Below are 10,505 nucleotides of genomic sequence, written 5' to 3'. Positions count from 1 at the left end.
CCTCGGCCTCCCAAAGTGCTGGGATTACAGGCTTGAGCCACCGCGCCCGGCCGACTCTCTGTTTTTATGATTCAGGTTGAACTTTTGTTCAGTTTATTTAGAACTTTTCTGCCTATACAAGTCAAGTAAGAATTTAGTGGGCTTCCTGTCTATTTCACTTCTAGGAACCAGTGTTCACTTAACCAACACTGCAGGCCTGTGGAGTCAGACTGTTCTGAGCGCAGTAGCCATGCCCACCTCGCCTTAGGCCCATGGGTGTTGCCATGTGGCCCCTGCCACCCCCCTGGATCCAGTTGTTCCCACCGCATTTACAGTTCCTGATTTGGTGACTGCAGCTCCCACTTCGAGGTCTGGCTTGCAGAGAAGACTGATCACAGAGCTCTTCAAGGATGTCTGGACCCCTCTCAGATTTATTTCTCACAGTATTGATGGAAGGTGTGTCACCCCTACCCCTCCCAGTGTGGGTGAGGAGGTCTCAAAGGTCTAGGCCAGGCCAGTGCCTCATGCCTGTAATCCCAGCACTTTGGAAGGCGACAACGGGTGGATCACTTGAGGTCAGGTGTTCAAGGCCAACCTGGCCAACATGGTAAAACCCCGTCTCCAATGCAAAAATTATCTGAGCATTATGGCCGGTGCCTGTAATCCCAGCTACTCGGGAGGCTAAGGCAAAAGAATCACTTGAACCTGGGCGATGGAGGGTGCAGTGAGCTGAGATGGTGCCACTGCATGCCAGCCTGGGAAACAAAGAGAGACTCCACCTCAAAAAAAAAACAAAAAAAAAAACAGACCAGGCACGGTGGCTCACGCCTGTAATCCCAGCACTTTGGGAGGCCAAGGCGGGTGGATCACCTGAGGTTAGGGGTTGGAGACCAACCTGGCCAACATGATGAAACCCTGTCTCTACTAAAAACACAAAAATTAGCCGGGCATGGTGGCAGGTGCCTGTAGTCCCAGCTACTCGGGAGGCTGAGGCAGAAGAATTGCTGGAACTCGGGAGGCAGAGATTGCAGTGAGCCGAGACTGTGCCATTGCACTCCAGCCCGGGCCGTCAACAGCAAAACTCTGTCTCAAAAAAAAAAAAGTCTGTTCTATGTTCTAGCATTCCAGCATCCCTAAGCCTTTGAATCCCTTCCTCAATGCTGGTTGGTCTCGAGCTCCTGACCTCATGATCCACCCACCTCAGCCTCCCAAAGTGCTGGGATTACAGGCATGAGCCACCGCACCTGGCCTCCAACCTCAGTGCTAAGCCAAGGTGTGCTCAATGTTTCCAATCTAATCACAGTGGGCTACCTCCGGGTCCCTGCTTCAGCCAAACAACCAAACCACGAGAGTCTTTTCACTCCCCGGGCTGCATCATTGAATGCGGAACACCTGCTTAGTGAGTCCTTGTCAATAAACTTGGCCTGGCCAGGCAGGGTGGCTCACCCCTGTAATCCCAGCACTTCGGGAGGCCAAGGCGGGAGGATCGCTTGAGTCCAAGAGTTCGAGACCGATAGCCAATATAGAAAGACTGTCTCAAAAATAAATAAATAAATAAATTTGTCCTGAAACTTTATGCTTCTTCCACCATGATCCCACACTGCTTATTTTGTTTTTTTTTTAGAAAAACAGGGTCTGGGTCTGTTGCCCAGGCTGGAGTGTGGTGATCATGGCTCACTGTAACCTCAAGCTCCTCGGCTCAAGTGATCCTCCTCACTCAGCCTTCTGAGTAGCTGGGTCTACAGGCATGTGCCTTCACACCTGACTAATTTAAAAAAAAATTTTTTTTTTTTTGCGGAGACAGGGTTCCCTATGTTGCCTAGGCTGGTCTCAAACTCTGGCCTCAGGCAATCCTTCTGCCTCAGCCTCCCAAAGTGCTGGGATTACAGGCATGAGTCACCATGCCCGCCAGCCTAACCCAGACCTTTAACATCCATTCCTACACACATTCCCCAGATTTCTGTCTGTATAAATTAGAAACTCAAGTAGTCCAGGCAAAGGGGCTCACAGCTGTAATCCCAACACTTTGGGATGCTGAGGTAGGATCATCACTTGAACCCAGGAGTTTCAGACCAGCCTGGGTAATATAGTGGGATCCTGTCTCTACAAAAACAAAAATAAAACATTAGCTGGCTGTGGTGGCGCATGTCTGTGGTCCCAGCTACTTGGGAGGCTTAGGCAGAAGGATCACTTGAGCCTGGGAGGTGCAGGCTACAATGAGCTGCCATGATCATGCCACTGCACTCCAGCTTGGGTGACAGAGTGAGGCCCTGTCTCAAAAAAAAAAAAAAAAAAAAAAAGCAAACTCAAGTAGTTCTTCTGGAGCATGGAGTATAACACGCCTCCTCACTCTTAAACCTGAGAAGGAGGTCATGAGCGCCTCTGATTTAAACCCTTTGGTTGGAAGCACAGGTGACAATCTGGACTTGTGATTGACATCTGCAGGGGGGTTAGTCTTGTTGGCCTGAGCCTTTTTTTTTTTTTTTTTTTAAGTAAAAAGAGAGACAAATGAGAAGATAATGGTTAACACAGAGAAAGCAACCTTTCGCAGAACAGAGTCAAAGGTCCTTTGCTTGATCAAATGTAATCAGGCTCCTGAACCTTCTCCTAGGCCCATCTGCGCACTTCCTTATAAAATCCTGTTTCAGCACGAAGCTTGCTAACTTTAGCATGAATCTCCCACCCTCTGTGTCTCACCACCCTTTTTATTTTTTAAGACTTAGTCTCGCTCTTGTCCACCAGGCTGGAATGCAATGACTCAATCTCGGCTCACTGCATCCGCTGCCTCCCGGGATCAAGCGATTCTCCTGCCTCAGCCTCCCAAGTAGCTGTGATTACAGGCACCTGCCACCACGCCGGCTAATTTTTGTAATTTTAGTAGAGACAGGGTTTCACCATGTTGGCCAGGCTGGTCTGGAACTCCTGACCTCAGGTGATCTGCCTGACTCGGCCTCCCAAAGTGCTAGGATTACAGGTGTGAACCACCGCGCCTGGCCGGCCTGAGCCTTTAACCCGCAGAGTCTATGCTAACTCCCGGCAGTTAGTTTCAGAAATGAGGCTTGGTGTGGAAAATCCACACATGAGGTATCAGAAGTACTGTGAGTAGCAGAAGAAAAAATTTTCTTTTTTCAATGCCTGTATATTACCATTTTAACGTGTGATTAATATTTACAAATTATTAGTGAGACATTTTACTTTTTTTTTTTCCGTATTAGGTCTCGAGGTCCAGCGTTGATTTTATACTCACTGCGCATGTCAGTTGGACTCAATTTCATCACATTTTGGGTGCTTGGTGACCACACCTGGCTTGTAGACGCCATATTGGACAGCACAGTTATATAAAAAGCGATGGGTGAGTGTCGTTTACTTTTTGCTATGTAATAAAGTGTTGTAGACCTGGTGCTGTAGTGATTCATGCTTGTAATCCCAGGACTTCGGGAGGCCGAGGCAGAAAGATTGCTTGAGCCCAGGAGTTGGAGACCCCATCTCTCCAAAGAAACATAAAAAATGATCGGACCATGGTAGCACGGGCATGTAGTCTCAGCTACTTAGGAGGCTGAAGCAGGAGGATTGCTCAAGCCCAGGAGCTCAAGGCTGCAGTGAGCCATGATCATGCCTGTGAATAGCCATTGCTACTCCGGCCTGGGCAACATGGCAAGACCCCATCTCAAAAACAAAACAAACAAAGCCAAGATGACGCTGCTTTTGAGGGAGGTGCCCAAGTCACAGGCTGATCTTGAGCAAGCTGATCTTAAAGGTCACCTCTGCAAACCCCAACTTAATGCAGAAAGAACAGCAAAAATTCCTTCTTCCCTCCATCTGTGAAATGGGAAATGTAAGAAAAACAAAAGGAAAAAGAAAAAGAAAAATTCCCCTTTCTGGCTGGGCGAGGTGGCTCACACCTGTAATCCCAGCACTTTGGGGGGCTGAGGTGGGTGGATCACAAGGTCAGAAGTTCAAGACCAGCCTGGCCAAGGTGGTGAAACCTGGTCTCTACTAAAAATACAAAAATTAGCTGGGCATGGTGTCACACACCTGTAATCTCAACTACTCAGGAGGCTGAGGCAGAGAACTGCTTGAACCCAGGAGGCAGAGTTTGTAGTGAGCCAAGATCGTGCCACTGCACTCCAGCTTGGTGACACAGACTCCTTCTCAAAAAGAAAAAAAGAAAAATTCCCCTTTCCATCCAAGAAATAATCCCAAACTAGGGGCTGAGTTTCACTGTTTGAAAAGTGTTTGTTTTCCGTGACCACTTCATGCATTAAACCTTTCATTTTCTTTTTTTTTTTTTTTTTGAGATGGAGTCTTGCTCTGTCACCTAGGCTGGAGTACAGTGGTACGATCTCAGCTCACTGCAACCTCCGCCTCCCAGTTCATGCCTCAGCCTTGCTAGTAGCTGGGATTACAAGTGCCTGCCACCACGACTGGCTAACTTTTTGTATTTTTAGTAGAGACAGGGTTTCACCATGCTGGCCAGGCTGGTCTTGAACTCCTGACTGCGAGTGATCCACCACCTCGGCCTCCCAAAGTGCAGGGATTACAGGCACGAGCCACCACGCCCGGCTGCATTAAACCTTCTTAACCCACTTGAGGACTAGGGGAAACCGAGTCCTGGAGAGGCCAAGTAAGCTGCCCACGATGGCCCGTCAGCTGAGGAGCAGGAAGGAGAGAAGCCCTGAGCCCCTGCCTGGTTACCGCCAGGCACTGTTGCTTCCCAGCTGAGCGCCATACTGAGCCTCAGTTCTTCCATCTCTAAAATGGGCATGATGATAGACCTTCCTTTTAAGATTACTGAGAGAGTCCAGGTAGCAGGGAGTCATGCCTGGTGTTACATGTAAACAAACAGCTGGTATTGCTGTTGTTATTTTAACAACTAAGACTCAACCAAGCCAGGCTAATCCCAGAGGCAAAGTTTTTATGCAGAGGACAAGCTTTTATCCAGTCCCACCAGCTAAAAGGGGTGGGAATGAGTGCACCCCCAACCACACTTACTCTGAGACACTCAACAAATACACAGCAGCTGCTTAGGACACACAAGGAAGTTAACTCAGCCCCTGATGACCTGGATTGCCAGGGTCAGACGTGCTCCTGCCAGCACAGCCCGGGGAGGAGGGAGTGTTTCGTGGGAGCTGCCTACCACCCCATCCTCCGCACCCAGTGAGGTCAGCACCCACTTTCCCACAGCTACTGGATAAACACCCACCCAGCAAACCCTGCCAGAGGCCCAGGGGCGGGGGCGCAAGTGTGAAAGTCCACAGCCCTCCACCGACTCTCAGTACAATGGGGGTAGAGACTGGAAAGAAATCATTGTCAGACAGGCGTGGTGGCTCAGGCCTGTAATCCCAGCACTTTGGGAGGCTGAGGCAGGCGGATTGCCTGAGGTCAAGAGTTTGAGACCAACCTGACCAACGTGGAGAAACCCCATCTCTACTAAAAATACAAAAATTGGCTGGGCATGGTGGTGCACACCTGTAATCCCAGCTACTCAGGAGGTTGAGGCAGGAGAATCACTTGAACTCGGGAGGCAGAGGTTGCTGTGAGCTGAGATCAGGCCATTGCACACCAGCCTGGGCCACAGAGTGAGATTCTGTCTCAAAAAAAAAAAAAAAATCATTGTCTCAGGCCAGGTGCTGTGGCTCATGCCTGTAATCTCAGCACTTTGGGAGGCTGAGGCAGGAGGATCACTTGAGCCTTAGGAGTTCGAGACCAGCCTGGGCAATACAGGGAGACCCTGTCTCTACAAAAAGTAAAAAAAAAAAAAAAAAAAATAGCCAGGCAGCGTGGTGTATGTCTGTGGTCCCAGCTACTTGAGAGGCTGAGGTGGGAGGATCTCTTGAGCCTCAGAGGTCAAGGCAGCAGTGAGCCGTGATCATGCCACTGCACTTCAGCCTAGGTGGAAGAAAGAAAAAAAAGAGAGACAGAAAAAAAGAAAGAGAAGGAAGGAGGGAAGGAAGGAAGGGAGGGAGGGAGGGAAGGAGGGAGGGGCAGGTTTTTCTCTCAACATAAGAACCATAGTGAAGACATGTGTGTCTGCCAGGTAAGGAAAGAAACACAGAGAAGAAAGGGGGGTTGGTGGGTCCCCCAGGAGCCTGGTTGGCTGGTTGGAAGCCAGAGGACGCACTGGACAAGGTCCAGAATGTGGACCTGCCTGGTGCCCTGCAAGGGGTCTCTCCTCATCCTCAAGTAGACACATCTCCCCCAGGGAAGCAGCCCTAAGCCACTCCTCCCTGCACGCCTCATGCTCCTCTCCCAGCCCCCTCCACCGCAGCCACAGCTGATGGGCAGGGGTGAGCACCTGGCCGAAGCCAAAGAAATCCACAGCTCGGCCAGAGCTCCACCCAAACTGGGCTTCCCCGGTGTGAACTGAAGATGCCAGCAAGAGACAGACAGGTGGGTGCGGACCTGGGCTGAGACCCACCTCCCCACCGGGAGGAGGCTGGGCTCAGGGACAAGGACTCAGCTGCCAACAGCAGGAGCAGCCAGAAAAATGTGTGCCCCGGGGGAAATCCACTTCCTCAGTTCGCCTCTGGCCCAGCAGTGGCAATGAGACCAACAAACTGCCACACACCAGCGCTGGTTCCCGCGGCTCTGCCACCGACTCTGTCAGAGGCTGGGGTCCACCGGAAGCCAAGGCCCCCACCAAAGGTCATCTCAGGTCTCACTTGTCATCCGGGCACTTAGGGTAAAAGGGGATATTTTCTTTTTCTTTTTTTTTTTGTTTGTTTTGAGACGGAGTCTCGCCCTCACTCTGTTCCAGGCTGGTGTGCAGTGGCGCAATCTCAGCTCACTGCAATCTCCACCTCCCGGGTGAAAGCATTTCACCCTCAGTTTCCTGCCTCAGCCTCCCTAGTAGCTGGGACAACAGGCGCTCACCGCCCCACCCGGCTAATTTTTGTATTTTCAGCAGAGACGAGGTTTTACCATCTTGGCCAGGCTGGTCTTGAACTCTTGACTTTGTGATCTACCCACCTCAGCCTCCCACAATGCTGGGATTACAGGCATGAGCCACCACACCCAGCCAAGAGGATACTTTCTGTGTAAGCCCCTCACGCTTTCCTGTCTCTCCCATCCCCTAACTCCACCACCACGAAGGCCTCCCTGCTCTCACCCACTCCAACAGCTGGGTTTTCCCTGGCACAGATAGCACAGCACAGACCCAGACCAGCCCTTTGCCACGTGTGTCCTGCCAGGCTGTTCTCCGAGCATGATTCTGGCCACACGGACCCATCAAGCGCCACCAGGGCTGTGGGCGTGTTGCATTGTGATGCACGGCGCTGCAGCAGCACAGAGGAGAGACCAACCAGCACCCTGGGGAGGGGCAGAGCAGAGGGTGGGAAGCCACAGTTTAGCTTCAAGCCAAGCAGAAGTTCTGGCCAAAGAGAACTGGCTCATACCTCCTGGACAGGGTGGCCAAGAGACAGGGCTTCAGCTGGGGCTGGGACACCAACTGGGCAATAAAATTAATGAAAATAATGATTGTGATATAACAATGTCGATGACACTCCTGGCCAACTTTACCTGCCAGACACTGATATGTGTTTCCTATAGATCAGCTCATCATCCTCATGTAGCAAACCTAGGAGGTGGGTCTATTACTGTCCCCATTTTATTTTATTTTATATTTCTTGGAGGTGGAGTCTTGCTCTGTCACCCAGGCTGGAGTGCAATGGCACGATCTTGGCTCACTGCAATCTCCTCCTCCCAGGCTCAAGCAATTCTCCTGCCTCAGCCTCCTGAGTAGCTGGGACTACAGGTGCATGCCACCACGCCCAGCTAATTTTTTTTTTTTTTTTTTTTTTTTTTTTTTTTGTATTTTTTTAGTAGAGACGGGGTTTCACCGTGTTGGCCAGGCTGGTCTTGAACTCCAGACCTCAGGTGATCTGCCGCCTCAGCCTTCCAAAGTGCTGGGATTACAGGCATGAGCTACCATGCCTGGCCTATTATCTCCATTTTAAAGATGAGAAAATTGAGGTTCAGAGGAGTGACATGACTCAACCAATGTCTGTGCTAAACTACAGTAAGATGATAGATAGATAGATAGATAGAGAGATAGATAGATAGATAGATAGATCCATCAATATCACATAGATCCTGTTAAACACTTGTATGGGCAAAAGGCTGTTGACCGCTCTCTGTGATTTATCAATCTATCATCTATTTATGTATCTGTCTTTCTATCTACCTACCTATCTATCTACCTACCAACCTGCCTACCTCTCTATCTATGTGATACAATGTGAAAAAGACTCTTCAGAGAACTGACGACGGGCTGATACCCGGAGCAGGCTGCGGGAGACCCATCGAGCTGATCTCCCATGCTGGGCCCTATTGGATGTCCTGACCTTACTCAGAATATCCACATTCCAGTTTGACTATCTGGGAATCACAGTAAAGGGGCATGGCGCTGCAGTTGACTGCTCAGCCCAGAGCACAGGGCTGGGTAACCTTATTCCCAAAGCGTTCTGAGGCTGGAGTCTGGAACGGCCTAGCTATGCACCTTGCCATCCAGCCCCACCCCCACCCCTGCAGCCAGGGACCCAGGGACCCAAGCAGCCCAGCTTGACGGTCCTGGGAGGCCCTGACTCCCTGCTGGGATGTTATCATCAGCAAAGCACCCAGGTCCTGGGGACAGCGTGGTCTGGGGCCTCTGCATTGGCCATTATTCTGGCGGGAAGCAATGCTTCTCCCTCCTGGCTGAAAGTCCAAGTGATCAGTTGTTCCCCAGCTCTGCACAGACTGACCTGCACACCCAAGCGGGCAGACACAGTAGGCCTGAGACCAGAAAGCTAGGGTGAGGCCCAGGCAGAACAGCCATTGGAATGGGATACCAGAGTATCCCAGATGACGCCCGGGGGTGGCGTGGACCGCTCGCCACAACAGAGTCTCCAACTGGAGCCTGGCTTCACCCGAGACAGCTGTGGCCCCCCCTCACCTCTTACCCCGTCCCAGGCGCCTCTGCCTGAGCTCATCAGGCAATGACCTCAGCGACGTCACTCATCACTCGGGAGGCCTTGGCCAGCTTGAAATCCAGGGGGCTCCGGGCGCCTGCCTGCTCCTCCCTCTCTCTCAAGCGTGACTCAGGCCGGTACTGGCCCTGGGCTTTGGAAAGGCTCTCCACTTTTTCGCAATCGCTTTCCTCACTCAAACCGCAGGCCCTATGGGGGCCCCCACCTCTGTCTCTCAACCCTCTGCGGTCAGGGTTCAGACGCTGGGCAGATGAAGACCCTGCGTACTTCTTCGGGAGGCCAACACCAAACCTCAGGAAATTGCCACAGTGAAGGGATGCTTCCTCCAGAGCCACCCTCTGCCCTGCACTACTGGGTCCTGTCAGAGCCTCTTCATCCTCCCTCCTCCTTCCTCTTCCTCTTCCCATCTCCTCCTCCCCTTTCCTCTTCTCTGGCCAAGAAAGTGACCTGATAACCAAATTCAACTGGTTAGTGATGGACCTGTAATTTTTCCAAAGCGTTGCTAGATCTCTGGTAATGGAACATGTGTTCATTCATTCACTCATTCATTCATGGAGGCATGGAAGAGCAGTTAAAATCATGGTCAGACACCCTGTGGGTGTGTTCCAGCTCCGCCATTTGCCACATTTGCAACCATGGCCCAGTGACTTCCCATCATTCCCCTATCCCCTCATCTGGGCTGTGGCTGCGGCTTGGTAAGATGAGGCTTGCTGGGTGCTTACAGCAGTCAGGACCCAGCCCAGGACAAGGTGATGATTAGGAGAGAGACTGAGGCTGGGCACAGTGGCTCATCCTTATATTCCCAGCACTTTGGAAGACTGAGGGGGACGGATCACCTATGGTCAGGAGTTTGAGACCAGCCTGGCCAAAATGGTAAAACGCTGTCTTTACTAAAAATACAAAAAATGAGCCAGGTGTGGTGGGGCATGCCTATAATCTCAGCTACTTGGGAGGCTGAGGCAGGAGAATTACTTGAACCAAGGAGGTAGAGGTTGCAGTGAGCCAAGGTCATGCCATTTGCACTCCGGCCTGGGCAACAAGATCAAAACTCTGTCACAAAACATATATATATATAGCCAGGCACGGTGGCTCATGCCTGTTATCCCGGCACTTTGGGAGGCTGAGGTGGGTGAATCACCTGAGGTCAGGAGTTCAAGACCAGTCATGGCCAACATGGTGAAAACCCGTCTCTACTAAAAATACAAAAATTAGCCGAATGTGGTGGTGGGCACCTATAATCCCAGGTACTTGGGAGGCTGAGGCAGGAGAATGCTTGAACCTGGGAGGCAGAGGTTGCAGTGAGCTGAGATCACGCCACTGTACTCCAGCCTGGGCGACAGTGAGATTTTGTCTTAAAATAAATAAATAAATAAATATATATATATGTATATTTCCTATTGGTTCTGTTTCTATTCTATATATAAACATGTATAGAATATATGTGTCTATGTGTGTAACTATATATATATATATATGCTTACATATTACCACATATAGTTTGTTTTTTTTGTTTTTTTGTTTTTTTTTTTGAGACGGAGTTTCGCTCTTGCTACCCAGGCT

The 10,505-nt window shown here is 50.7% G+C and overlaps 1 protein-coding gene across 1 annotated transcript in view; it reads right to left on the bottom strand.

Moving 5' to 3' along the window:
- Positions 1-9,046, bottom strand: part of PTGES (prostaglandin E synthase) — a 40,133-nt gene extending 31,087 nt beyond the window's left edge. Inside the window, exon 1 of the mRNA XM_017499097.1 lies at positions 8,919-9,046. The gene's annotated coding sequence lies outside the window, so the exon portion shown is untranslated. The remainder of the gene's footprint in view (positions 1-8,918) is intronic.
- Between the last annotated feature and the right edge of the window lie 1,459 nt (positions 9,047-10,505).

Source organism: Cebus imitator, unplaced genomic scaffold, assembly GCF_001604975.1.
Source record: "Cebus imitator isolate Cc_AM_T3 unplaced genomic scaffold, Cebus_imitator-1.0 Scaffold254, whole genome shotgun sequence".
Lineage (NCBI taxonomy): Eukaryota > Metazoa > Chordata > Mammalia > Primates > Cebidae > Cebus > Cebus imitator.
The sequence above is the reverse complement of the archived record's forward strand: the minus strand, read 5'-3'. Positions and strand labels throughout refer to the sequence as shown.